The sequence below is a fragment of the Maylandia zebra genome, linkage group LG23 (genome assembly GCF_041146795.1).
Source record: "Maylandia zebra isolate NMK-2024a linkage group LG23, Mzebra_GT3a, whole genome shotgun sequence".
In the NCBI taxonomy this organism is placed as follows: domain Eukaryota; kingdom Metazoa; phylum Chordata; class Actinopteri; order Cichliformes; family Cichlidae; genus Maylandia; species Maylandia zebra.
The window spans coordinates 26,203,492-26,218,236 of record NC_135188.1 but is presented as its reverse complement, the minus strand read 5'-3'; the positions used below and the strand labels follow the sequence as shown (position 1 = coordinate 26,218,236).

The 14,745-nt window shown below is 41.3% G+C and overlaps 1 long non-coding RNA gene across 2 annotated transcripts; it reads left to right on the top strand.

Annotated features, from left to right (window-relative positions):
• Nucleotides 1-12,360: 12,360 nt before the first annotated feature.
• On the top strand, nt 12,361-14,250 carry LOC143415151 (uncharacterized). 2 transcript variants are annotated; one of them, XR_013095765.1, is made up of 2 exons: nt 12,361-12,481; nt 12,901-14,250. It is a non-coding gene; the product is annotated as an uncharacterized LOC143415151 (long non-coding RNA). The 2 variants fall into 2 exon arrangements; XR_013095766.1 differs by having other exon boundaries at nt 12,837-14,250.
• The last annotated feature ends 495 nt before the right edge of the window (nt 14,251-14,745 follow it).

Below are 14,745 nucleotides of genomic sequence, written 5' to 3'. Positions count from 1 at the left end.
ACGCCTACAACTCTGAAACTGAAACTTAACTTAAAAATTATGTTTGATCGTTGACATGTGAAAAAAATTCTGGAACAAGAAAGTAATAACTGAAAATAAAAGACGTATTTAAAAAACATAACAAAAAAACTAAACTTTAAAAAAAAATCTTATTGTAGTCTAAATATCAAAAGTTATAATCTTGTACCGACAACAAAAAGGTGCTAATCACCGGTTTTAAAACGTAAATATTTCACTAATATTTATTCTTTGTAGTTCTTATATTTTACAAAGTTGAAAACTTCAATGGAGAACAAAAGTCTTGCCCCAGCCCACATTTCTTCCAAGAAGTCAGAATTTCCTGTAATTTTCTAAGTGGTTTTGAGCAGTATTTCCCCAGGCTTTCCAAGGACCTCTCAAAGTTTTTCTTTGGGCATTAGCTACATTTCCACTTCACTTAAGTCTTTCAGAGGAAAAAAGGAAGTGGTAGATGCATCTGGACCTTCAGCTGATCCATCTAATGTTCACTGAAGCCTCATCAGAAATGGTCTCAGTGGAAGGTGGCTGTCAGGAAGCCATTCTTAAACAGGAAGGGGAACAGGAAGAAAAGGCCTGAACTGAAAGGAAGTGGAAACCAGTCTGATGGAGTGATGAATCCAGATCTGAATGTTTATGGTTCTAATCATCATTAATATGCAGACCGGTAGGCAGAAAAGAGGTACAGTGAGTGTTTACAGTCATCTGTAAAACATGGTGGAGGCTCCGACATTGTTTGGGCTGCATTTCAGTCAACGATATTGAAGATCTTTGTCAAAACTGATGAATTATCAACATAGAAAAGTACCATCACATTTTGATCCAGCATGCAATACCATTTGGAAATCATCTGATTGGAAACAGTTTAATTTTTCTTCATGACACTGATCCAAAACACACTGCCAATGCAGTAGAAACATGCCTGGATAGACAAAAAACACAGAGTGGAACACTATCGGTCATGGATTGGCCTCCCCGGAGCCCGGACCTCAACATTATTGAAGCAGTGTGGGATCAGTGCTTTCAACACCATCCAACCCGCACTACTGAGAGGGAAGCTGGCGGGAGCCAGAGTAGGCAGACAGCTGACTGCATGGACCATCGACTACCTTACCAACAGACCACAGTATGTGAGGCTCCACGACTGTGTGTCCGAGGTGGTAATCTGCAGCACGGGGGCACCACAGGGCACGGTTCTCTCACCTTTCCTGTTCAGCCTTTACACTTCAGACTTCTGTTATAATTTGGACGATTGCCATCTACAGAAGTTCTCAGATGATACAACCATCATTGGATGCATATCAGACGGGAATGATCAGGAATACAGGGGGGTCATCAGTGACTTTGTTGGCTGGTGTGAGACCAACGTACTCCAAATCAACGCTGGCAAGACAAAGGAGATGATCATAGACTTCAGGAGGAAGTCAACCCCTACAACACCGGTGAACATCCAAGGGAAAGATATTGAGATAGTGGACTCTTATAAGTACCTGGGTGTTCACCTCAACAATAAACTGGACTGGACTACAAATACAGACGTCCTGTATAAGAAGGGCCAGAGTTGACTCCACCTGCTGAGGAGACTGAGGTCCTTCAGAGTCTGCAGGACTCTGTTAAGGACATTCTATGACACTGTGGTAGCAGTGGCCTGCTGGGGGAGTGGATGCACGGACAGGAACAGGAGCAGGATTGACAAACTGGTCTAGCTCCATGCTGGGATGTCCCCTGGAGTCTGTGGAGGTGGTTGGCGAGAGGAGGATGTTAGTTTTTTTTTTTTTTTGTTTGTTTTTTTTTCTAAATGACATCAGAAACAGCAGTATGCGACATTACGTGATGGCAGAGCTTCAGTTCATCCTTTGTCATTTTTTTTTTTTTTTTTTTTTTTAAATAAATAGGACAGGGGGAATGAATGAGAGAGAGAGGGGGAGAGAAAGAAAGAAAACCAAAGGGGAGAAGAGACGGTGAGAAGGGGGGGGAAGAGAGAGAGAAAAAAAAAAAACTCCTGGGTCACCTGTATGGAGAAAAAACAAACAAACAAACAAACAAAAACAAACAGAGGAGACAGCAAACAACAAGGAGCAACATAATAATAGAGAAAACAAAGCACCATCACAATAAACTAGCTAGTCATAGATATCAGTATTTACTAAGTAATAAACGATATTGTGCAGCACGCAAGATAGACAGCGCACAGTGTGCTTTGAGGCAGCAGCCAAGAAAGCTTTAGTCCGCGTCTGTGAATACCCATGTGTGCATACCTGTGTGGATCAGCATGCTTGCATTCCAAAGGTTTCTCCATGTAATGATCTGCTAGGGAGTGTGGGGGGGCCACAGCCCCGTCCTCCAGGGTGTGAAGCGGGTATGGAGGAGATCAAAACTCCAGACATCCAGAGGCCCCCAGAACACAAGAGACCATGGAAGACCAACAGAGGGGCAGCCGCGCCACTGTTCCAGTAAGAGCTGAGGAGAGTCCCAGATGAGGGCTCACTCAGCAGCCGCGGAGCAGAAGTCAGGGGGAGTTGCAGTGACGCGCCCGTGAGCTCCGCCGGCCCCCAGCTGCGCCTGAGTGACCGAGCCCTAGGCCGAGAGGCCGGGGGCACCCCACCTCCAAAGGGGCCCGAGCGAGCCCCAGGCCCCAGGCCCCGACAAGCGGCCGCCAAGGAGTGAGCCGGTGTGTACCCGGACGCCCACCCCCAGACACAAAGAACCACCAACACACCGACACCTGAGGGAGTCCGCCACCGGCAGGGGAAGTGGTGGTGGGTGGAGATAGGCCTCCAAACCTTGGAGGGCCTGAGGTGTCCCCAGAGAGGTGGCGTCTGATACCCAACCTGACATATAGACACAGACATACAGGCACACACAGACACAAACATCCATTCCCACCCTCATGCTCTCATATGCACTCACTCCACACTCAACCAACGTGGAGACAGACATAAAGAGACGCTGTACACACAATCACACTCCCCAAGCGTACTCTACAAACCGGGTCTAGGTACCCTTGCCCCTGGAGGGGGGAATTGCACCCAGACCCAGGTGGTGTTACCCTTTTCCCTGCGGTGGGGAGAGGCAGACCACCCCGACTCCGCAGCAGCAGGGAGGCCCCACACCCCAGACCGCAGTCGGACGGCCAACTCCTCCTACTAGCCCTCCCGCTCCAGCAGGCCGCAGAGAATGGGGGTGGGAGAGGAGGATGTTAGTAAAGCTGACATCCATCATGAACAACCCACATCACCCACTGCATGAGTATGTGAGTGGGCTGAGCAGCTCCTTTAGTCAGAGACTGAAACACCCTCGCTGCAGGAAGGAGCGCTTTCGCAGATCATTCATCCCAACAGCAGTTGGACTCTATAACTCCTCAATCACGATGTCATAAGTCACTGGACACTGTGAACATCCACGGTCACCACTTCATGCATAATAGACCTTCCATGTGTATGGACATGTGCAGGTATATATGTCTGTATATGTATACATATGTATATTTAGTGTGTACATGTGTGTGTGTACATGTCTATAAATCCGATTGTTCAGTCTGACGTCACTAGCCGTGTCTGGGCCTAAACTCCGCTGCAGGTCCATATATCAAACGATCACTGTGGCATTACTGAGAGTTGAAAAACTGTCTAAAGTCTTTCATCTTTAATAAAATGATCAGCGTTCTGCTCTACCAGGTGTAACAATTGAGTTTAACATCCAGGCATCCATGAAAACGGAATTTATGACATTTAACGGAGTTAGAAGTTAGCAGGGAGTTAGCTCGCTAGCTTCTATCTAAATACAATATAGCATGTCCTGACTGCGGGGTTTTGGAAACAAATTAAAACGTACAGCTCTGCTATCACTTCCAACATAAATGAAGACAGAAAACTAAACAGCAGTGACGTTTGTAGGGTTACTGAAGTTGGGCTAGCTGGTATATAATGATGTGCTACGTGACCGCTAGCGACACAGCTATGTTAGCATAATATAAACAAGCTAACTTTTTTTCCACTCGATAAAAGTTAACGTGAGTGTTCTCGGTGGTCAGGAACAAATGTAATTGCATGGCAGGATGCTGTAAAAGGACCAAACTTCAGCCAGGAGAACAACTGAGATAATCCATCCATAATACGAGGTTAGTCATTCATATACTGCTGCATGGCCTGGGCTGTAGTTACATCCTAAGGTTTTAAAAACTGAGCTTAAATAAATGATTAGTGGTAATAAAAGCCGAGGGAGGTCAACAGGGATCACTGACTGTTTTAGGAGCTTTTTGAGATCAAATAGAAGAAAATACATAACATTAAACATGTTAACAACACAAAAGCCATATTAAACGCAGACTACTTTAGACCCGGAAGTAGGATTCGTCGCGTCATCACTGAACAACCGGATAGGAATAGTAGTGGTACAATAGTTATGTTAAGCTATATAGTTTATGTCTTCCATATTTCCAACTATATCCATAATCACATACTGTGTATGCTACCATTGTATATAGTGTATTATCTTACTTTTTTTCATTGATTGTACTTATTTGTATTTTTGTATTTCCTTCTGATATCTGTACCTGAGCTGAGGTGATGCAAAAATTTCCCCGTTGTGGGATCAATAAAGTCTTATCTTATCTTATTGTATCTTATCATGTTGACAGAGAACAGAACAGAAGGCAGAAACATTCAAAGAAGAGCTTTGAATGTCCTTCAAGAAGCCTGAAGAACTATTCCTGAAGAAATGACAGATTTCGATAAATCAATCACCTGTTTCTCATTATCCTGCTAGGAACCTTCTAAAATAGGGGTGTGGAACTCCAGACCTCAAGGGCCAGGTCCTTAGACATGTCCTTGATCCAACACAGCTGATTTAAATGGCTAAATTACCTCCTCAATATGTCTTGAAGTTCTCTGGAGGCCCGGTAATGAACTAATCATTTGATTCAGGTGTGTTGACCCAGGGTGATATCTAAAACCTGCAGGCTGGCCCACCGGACCTTGAGGCCTGGAGCTCCCCACCCTGTTCTAGAGGCTATCATGAAGTTGCTGAAAGCAGTGCATCATCCACCAACCAGTTTGACCAGTAGACAAACTGCAAAGGGTCCAACTGGTGGCCTGTAATGTCCTTCACATGAGCTAACACCAGGTGTTCAAGGGATTTCATGACCACAGACGTCAAGGCGACAGGCATACATGCCAACCCTCCTGATTTGAATCCCGAATTTCAGTACCCCTCCCGAAAATCTCCATTCTCCCAAATTTCTCCTGATTTTCCACCTGGACAACAAAAATGAAAAACCATATCCCAGAATTCATTCCAGCCATTTCCAGTTTCCAACAATGGCGGCAGCTACTTAGGTTTAATATTACTCTTATTACTCTTTCTGGGTTGCAAACTAAACTTTTAGCATATTTTCAGGTGAGAATGTAGGTGTGTAAACTTCAAATATCTGAGCCGGCAAGAACAGCGAACTCCCGGTACATCATTTTCAAACCCCCGCGGTCTTTCGCCACTCAGGTTAAACATGATATATGAGTCACTTAGATAACCTAAAAATGTTATTGTTTTTTTACTTCTTTTTTTTTTTAGTGTTTTATTTGTTCCTGAGTAAATTGGTTTGGCTGAGATTAAAGTTATTAGATACGATTAGATTAAATAAAACTTTATTAATCCCTTGGGAGGGTTCCTCCGGGGGTTTTCACACAGCTGAATAAACATCAAACAGAAAACTGATTAAACAGAAGTGTGAGATGGTCGAGAATTTACACCAGTGTCTGGTTATATTTAGATAGCAAGGAGCAGATGGCAGAGTTTCACTCCACTGAGAGAGCTCGTGATGTAATTCTGAAGGCTAGACCGTCACAGTCGCTCACTTCCGGCCTACCCGGCTTTCGGAGGACCTGGCCCACTTATAGCACGAAGGCCGGGTCCTCAGGTGGATGCAGCCTCTGAATTTGGACAGCCCCGGCTCGGGGACAGTAATAATGGTGACATTTAACTTACTTTAAATACATAATTTTAAATAAATAAACACTGTAAAATTCAAGTCTTTTTGTTTTGTATATGTGTATACCCCCCCTTTATTAAATGTCTCCCTAATTCTGAGGTCTCAAGGTTGGCAAGTATGGCGTCAGGTCTATAATCATTCAATCCTGGAATGGTGGGTTTCTTGGGGATGATGGTGGAGTGTTTGAAGCAGGAGGGAACTTCACACAGCTCCAGGGATCTTTTGAGGATGTGGGTAAAGCTGGGAGTTCCTGTTTTTTTAAGAGTTGGAAGTTTTCATGCATTTACTACAGAAGCATTTCTTTGGGAAAAAATGAAACTTAATGTTGAAATAGCCCTTTGTTTTCTTATAATAAGATATCTCGGGAAATAAATGTGTAATTAAATTTCTTTATATTGATAGAAAAGGGTGTTTCAGAGATCTGGCACACTTAAGATTAAAGTAGGCTGTATGTGGCCAACAATGTAAAATGAGTTTAACATTGCTGGTCTAATAGTGACATGTCTGTTAATTTCCACATCTTACTTCCTCTTCTTCAGTAACCTTCTGCTTAAAAAAAAAAAATCCTGATTTCATAATTTCTCAAACTGCTACTTGTGTTCTGTTTCTGATCTGATCTGTCAAAGGGGAACTCACAAACAGCTTCAAGGTCTGAAAATCAGCAGATGCAGTGAACACTGAACATCAAACTGCTGCTCTCTGGAGGTGATGGTCCACTTCTTCATCTCTATGGTAGGTTGTAGCCGGGTTGGCTTAGTTCAGCTCAACTCAGTTTTTAGGGTTTTCCATTAGGTGTTAGCGCCTCGTACTGGGTACTTCTTTAGTACTTAAATACTTTTTTAGGAGTTCCAAGCGAGCCTAGTCAAGCCAAAAACATGATGTCAACAGACTGCAATACACTGATTGGCCAGGAAGTGACATCACTGGAAGAGTCATGAGAGCAACTCCCATTTTTGAAACCAGCCAATGAGCCAACACACAAACCAATATTTTGGCCATTAACCATTGATTTAGGAGAAGGTATGCCATCACCTCAGTGTCCTCTTTTGTTGTGTTGCGTTTACGTCGCACACAACTGACATCACGGGACTTTCGGGTCATGTTGCTATAACCCAGCCACACTGAAGTGGTAAACTATTGTAATTTTTCTCTTTTGTCCTGTCTTCATTCTCACTCTCATCAAGTGCTTGCTCATAGAGCTAAATCTAATTGTTGGTGATTATTCTCTATACAATATAATCTTTACAATATAATTTAAAAGCACCTTGAGACAACTGCTGTTCGGATTTAGTGCTATATAAATAAAATTCAATTGAATTGAATAAATGGAAAACACAACTGAGTTGAGTCGACTTGAGTGGAAAAGAGCTAGTGGAAAAAAGGCAATTGTTCCAGATAAGTGATCAACATGTAGAGCACCATCACCTGAAGAAAAACTGTTCCTTTACCTGGCTGCATTTAACAGAACATCACCTCATGGGAACACTATCGATACCAACGCTGTTATTGTAATCAGATTGATACTAGCGGGATAGGACCAATACTTTGTTAATATGCTATGAGTTCAGTATGTAGCCCACTAAACTGTTTTAAACACATACAGTAATTATTACTTGATATACACAAAATAATAATAATCCTCAAACATGCAGATTTCTAGCCTATAAGACAAACAACAATAACTGACCCAGAGTGGCTTAGAGACAGGCACATTTACAAACCACGTCTCCACACTGCTTTCCCTTTATAGGTTAAAACTATCGGTATTGGTATCTTAAAACCTGTATTCACTTGGTATCCGATTGATACCAAAAGTTTGCAGTATCGCACACCACCAACTGGTGGATGATGGGCTATGGGAATGTGAAACCATCACAAACCATGTCACAGCAGATAAATCAGAGGTTCAATGAAAACCACCTCCCCGGTAGCAGCATTTAGAATAAATAAAAATGAAAACTAATAAATAGCTAACTATAAATGTAAAAATACCAACTATACAACTGTACAAATATACAAGGCTTATTTAGATGTGCAAAATTGCTCTGTAGTGTTGCACATGTCTTGGGCAAGTGCGTTTGTGCGTGTGTGTACATGTTTAGACAACTTTGTGAGGACAGAAAATTGGCATGCTACTATACTTCTGGGGACCAACAGACACTTATGGCAGTGTTTCCTAACCACTGTGATGCATAGGTGTGCTGTGGAAGATTATCTGGTTTCACCCGATTAGTACTCCAAGCAAACGTGAGTAACGGGAAGAACAATTAAATTCTCTTCCACTGGAGGGCAGTACAACATCTTGCTCCAATTAAATGGGTTGCCAAATGCCAGTAAAACAGAAGACGAAGAAGAAATTACATATAGCCATGCAACAACTGCGTAATAGCAATAGATAAATATTTGAAAAGAAAAAGTAGTCAGTCTCCAGATCCTGGAGAAAATTCCGACCCAGATGAATGCCCTAGCATGAGTAGCGGTCACAAGAAAGCCAAAATGGTATACAGCACATTCCAAATTAGTATGTAAATAATATTTAAGTGTCATAAAGATTAAATATGTTGTTTTTCAATTAAACTCATGGATGGCATTGTGTCTCAGGGCTCTTTGGATCACTGAAATCAATCTCGGACACCTGTAATAATTAGTTTGCCAGTCCACATTATAATAATACATTTTACATTTTATTTAAAAGCAACTTTCAGAACACCCAAGGACACTGTATAGCAAATAAAACAGGCATAAAAACATTAAAATTATCCACAATAATAAGAGTAGCAGATAGAAAGTTTAAGATCATGGATAAGTTATACGGAGTAGGCAATTTTAAACAGGTGGGTTTTGAGTTTGGACTTAAAAAGAGGGAATGAAGTGATGTTTCTGAGGTCAGGGGCTAAGGAGTTCCAAAGTCGAGGGGCAGAGCAACTAAAAGCCCTGCCCCCCATAGAAACAAGAGGAGAGGAAGGAACAAGAGAAAGGGAAGAGGATGATCTGAGGTACCGGGAGGGGATGGTGATCTGAACCAAGTCAGAAAAGTATGGTGGGGAGAGAGAATGAATAGCCTTAAATGTATGGAGGAGTATTTTAAAATGAATGTGAGATTTGACCGGGAGCCAATGAAGCTGCTTCAGAATAGGGGTGATGTGGTGGGCAGAGGGAGTCTTAGTGTTAATACCGGTGGCTGAGTTCTGGACATGATGAAGCTTATTGACGGATTTTTGTGTAAGGCCAAATAAGAGTTAATTACAGTAGTCGAGGCTATGAACGAGAATGGCATGAGGAGTGAGGAAGGGGTGGAGGCAATTGATGTTACGGAGATGGAAATACGCTGAGTGAGTGACATTATTAATGTGTGAATCTGAAGGATAGTGTACAGTCAAGAATGACACCCAAACATTTCACAGAGGGAGAGATAGAAACCGGCAGTTTATTGATAGTAACAGAAAACCAGGTAGTTCTGGATAGTGATGATTTAGAGCCAACCAGAAGAAGTTCTGATTTGTTGCTGTTGAGTTTAAGAAAGTTGGAGGAAAACCATTGTTACGGCCCTGGCCGTCTAGAGTTTGTTTCTGTCTTGTCTTTAAGAATCTACAGGTCCTTCCTGATTGCAGAGCTGGCGGCAGCTGATTGGTCCCCTCATCATGTGGCTGTTTTTAAAAGATCCCTCACCAGCAGTTGTTGGCGGCAGCGACTGACAGCAGTAGCAGACCTGAACCTGGCTTCCAAACCTTGTGTTATTCGTGTGTCATTCCTGAGATTTACTGAGCTTTGTATATAATGTGTAAATTAGTCTTCACTTGTAAATAGTACATTGTAAATAGACACTGAAACAGAAGGGCTGAGCTGCCTTATTATTTTCTTGTACTGTTTTCTCCTGTTTATTTCAGTTAGGGAGTTAGGTGTAGCATGTCTTTTGTTTGGTTTTTGTTTCACATAGGGTTTTAGATAGCACCTCCTTTCCTGACTTAGCTTGTTTTGTTTGTTATTTTGGCCTTTGTTCACCCCGAAGTTGAGTTTTTCAGTGTAGACACAAACCACCGTTCACTTCAAAGATTGGCTTCTGGGTATAGTTTGGGGGCCAGGACAGGGTCACTTCCTTTCTAACCCTTATGTTATGTTCCTGTACCCCTAGACTGGGGCGTAACACCATGAATTAAGTTTGGCTAAACAGAGGGTAAGAGAGGGAGGAGTCGGGTTTGGTGGACAGGTAAAGCTGGGTGTCGTCGGCATAGCAGTGCACTGAATATTATATTTACGGAAAATGTGTCCTAGTGGAAAGAGGTAAATGATGAAAAGGAGGGACCCAAGAACAGATCCCTGGGGCACCCCAGAAGACAAAGGCTGAGAAGTGAAGGATGTTAGTTGAATGAACTGAGTGTGGTCAGACAGGTATGATTTGAACCAAGCTAGTGGAGTATGAGAGAGGCCGATAGAGGTTATTATTGGTTAGGTGTAAGTGAACTTCTGAAGCAACTATTTTTTTCAAGAATTTTTGAGAGAAATGGTATATTGGAGATAGGATGAAAGTTATTAAGGTTATTGAGATCTAGACCTCTTTGTTTTTCAGAATTGGGGTAATTGCAGCAACTTTGAAGGAAGTAGGAACAGTTTAAGTGGTGAATGAAGAGTGGATAATTTCAGATATGAGAGGAAGAAGAGAGGGTAGACAGACAGATGAGATCAGCGATATCAGTGACAGAGGGAAGTTGGAAGGCAGAGAGGCAATGTAATGGAGGTGGGATTACAGAGGAGGGGCTACAATGAACCATCGGGAACCAGGTCTTGGTGTATCTTATGAATTTTTTCAGTGAAGAATAGCATTAGAGAGTCGCAGAAGTTAGACGAGTGGAGATGAGCAGGTAGAAAATCTGGTGGTAGCTGTCAGATAAATATATCGGATTAAGAGAGCAACTGCTAAAAGGGTCATTACAAAGCGGCAAACAGATATTTGAAGCTGCTGATGCCTCTGTGGCCCGCAAACGTCAAGGTATAGAATCCTCCAGAGACTTGCAGTCATGCATAAACCTTCTGTTCAGCCACCCTTAACCAATGCTCACAAGCAGACAAGCTGACAGTAGGCCCAGAACTACATGAACTACAGTCTTGTTAACTGATGAGTGGCGTGCAACCCTGGATGGTCCATATGGATGGAGTGGTAGATGGTTGGTGGATGACCACCATGTCCCAACAAGGCTGTGAGGTCAGCAAGAAGGTGGTGATGTTTTCGGCCGGAATCACGGGGAGAGAGCTGATCGGCCCCTTTAAGGTCCCTGAAGGTGTGAAAATGACCTCTGCAAACTATGTGGCCACTTTCTTCCATGGTACAAAAATAAGAACTGTGCTTTCCACAACAAAATCATCTTCGTGCATGACAATGCACCATCTCAGGCTGAAGAAATACCTCTGCATCATTGGCTGCTATCAGCATAAAATTATAGAAACTCATGGTGTGGCCACCATCCTCCCCTGACCTAAATCCTATTAAGAATCTTTGGAGCATCCTCGAGCAAAAGATCTATGAGAGTGGGAGGTATCCACATCCAAAAAGCAGCTCTGTGAGGCTATTGTGACATCCTGCAGATATTCAAGCAGAAACTCTCCAAAAACTCACAAGTTCCATGGATGCAAGAATTGTGAAACTGCTATCAAATAAGGGCTCCTATGTTAATATGTTTTTCATTGAAATAGCTTTTGATTTCAGTAAATATGATCACCTAATGCTGCAAATTCAACAAATGACCATTTTCAGTTCATTACAACCTATAATATATTTTGGAACTCTGTGTGTAATAATTTGGAACAGTGCATTTTAAGTTTTTTATTTTTGAAAAATAAATTTTTTTTGAAAATAAAATACTGTTTTCATTGGCAGGGTTGTTCAGTAACATTCGAATATCATCAACTATAATGGTTGATGACTTGAAAATTATGCTGACTGTCACTTGCATCAACTGTTTAGGACAATCAGAGGAAAATATCATTTGCATAATAATTTGGAATGCAGTGTACTGGGGTCAAACTGAGCCAATTCCACTATGCCTCGAGTGCAGGGAAAATTATCAATATGCTTTATGTGACACTTTTGTTTGGTGGTGTGCCGTGTGACTTTTCTAATGTGAAATATGTGCCGTGGCTCCAAAAGGTTGAGAAACACTGACTAACGGGGACAAAATGCCCCCATGAATTTGAAGGCATTTTGAGGGTCAAAATGTTTTGGTGTCGAGGGTTAGGGTTAGGCCTTCATTTTTGATGGTTAGGGTAAGTAGCTAGGGAAAGCATTATGATTGAACTAAGATATAAACTTTGTTAAGCAGGATAACTGAAATTTGTGAAATGAAAGACAACGCCTCTCTCTTTACCTGTTGCCTTACTGACGCAAGAAAAAAAAGAAATGCAGCCAAACCAGCCCGTGCCCATAAACCTCAGAGCATCTGTTGGACACTCACAGAAAGTACAGTTGGTGTCTGCCCTTCACATCAAGTAAGTACACTCATTTATCTTCTTTAGTTATGAGTTTGATATTTAAGGGAAAGTACTGGAAGTTTTGCAGAGCTAGAGATCCAAGCTAAACTTGTCTTGCAGAAGGAGCAAGAGACTTAGTTTTAATTAGACTAACATTCAGCACCTGCTGGAAGTAGTTTTGAACACAGCAGTGAGCTAAATGCAGCCGTTTGTCATAATTCATCCTCAGGTTTATACTTTTTCTTTGACTGCTAAACTTAAAATAAATACAACATGAACGATCATATGATTGAAACAACAAAATCTCTCTTTGGTTACTACAAAGATCGACACTGTTCAGAAATAACATGCTGCAAAACCCATAATTACACAGCTATTCAGCCAAACTGGTTTAACTGAGAAGTGAACGGGCCCCCGCCCTGCTTTCTTTCATTCAGCACCATAATAAGTGGGTCATCCGTCACAAACCCTGACACAATTAGTCGTACTACTGCTGAATGACATACAGTAAATTATCATAATTCCTCTTGCTGAAAATGATCTTTGTAAAGTCGTTTTATTTGACAGATAATTACATAAAAAGCCACCAACAGTCAAAACCTGGTCCACAATCGCCTCAACATCTGTCTTTTAAAGCAGCTTTGCTCCTAATTTTAAACCTCAGCAAAATCCAAATGTATGAGCTAAATTATTATGAAGCGTGAAACTATCCGTAGACACTGTAAACATGTTTATTTCTGCTGTAAAGTTGGACATTTTAACATGGGAGTGTATGGGGATTGACTCATGTTTGAAGCCAGCCTCAAGTAGCCATTAGAGGAACTGAAGCTTTGGTGCTTTAGCATTGGATTAAATTTTTAAGTCCAAGTGTTTCCTGCTTGTTTATTTCATTCAGTTTAGGGTGCACAGGGCAAAATACCTTCTAGAAGCAATTCTGAAATTTATTTTAAAGGATTATCTAAACTAACGTTAATTTAACCAAGTCTTAAAACCTTTTTTCTCCCCAAAAGTTACACTTCTACCACAATCTTCCCCCAACATATTTCCATTCAGGATTCCTTTCGATGCCACGTCCCTTTTATGATTGTCTGGCGCTGCTCAGTATGAAGATAATGTCATATTTCTGTGAGCCAATCAGCATTTAGCACCATTTGGCCCTGAGGCCAACTGGTGGGTTGTTTAACTGTCAATAAAACCTGGGCTAACACGTTTTTTGGGAGCTAAACCTTCAACAAATAACTGCAAAACATGCTCTTAAAACTTTGATCTTAAGCTTCATGACACAGGATGAAAAGGATGATCTGAAGCTTTAGTGTGAAAAAAACCTTAACGAGAGATGTTGGCACTTTTTAAAAATGATGTCTCCTTCCATTGAAAAAGTCTGACAAAGAAAGCTCGCTCACATGCTCACCAGCTAGTTAATTCATTTTAATGGGAAATAGAGATGTTTGAGAAGCTTCTGGTGAATCCTGTTAAAACTTGTCGTCTTGCTCAAATCACTTAATCTCTGCTGTCTTTTTTTGTGTCTCTCAGGCAGCAGAGCCAGCCACCAGCAGAGGCCCCTCCTTTTGAAGAGCGTTAAGTGAAAGCACGTTGCTCTGTCCTGACACTGAGCTCACTGCTACAGTAGTTTCAGCATTTTATTTTTTCACTGAAGACGTTTTGTTTTTTCTTAATCCTGCAGCCTTTGAAATCCAGCCAAACAAGCTGAGTGGACGGCTCCATAGTTTAGGCAATAGTTTAGGCGATCTTCACATTTGGGTGAAATAAAAATGATCAAACTGAAATGGCTCTCATGTTTGCTTTTTTAATGGCTTCTCAACGTTTTTTTTAAAGTGCAACATTCTAGCCAGGATCTTTGCAACTTTCTTATAATAGTAAAGTTTACTGAACAACTTTGTACAAAAAGGGAAAAACAAGAGAGAGCCGTGCTCAGTATTTTCATGAATCCATGGTGGATCTTTTCAGGTTTACAGACATGTATGTTGCTTCTCTAACTGTGCAGCCAGACAGCAGTTCATGCTTCTTTGGAATATACTTATATCTACGATAAAATTAACCTGGATTACTTCATATATGCCAAAGGTCTGCAAAAGTTTGCAAATTCAAGTCAAAACAGTAAATCAGTCAAAAAAAAAAAATGTTTAAAAACATTACCTTAATAGCTTAATAAAATGCAATATTATAAAACAAAAACTAAAAAAAAACTAAAAGAAAAAAAATATAAAAATGAAATTAAACAAACAAGCAAAATATTAATTTACACTGAGAGAAAATTAAAA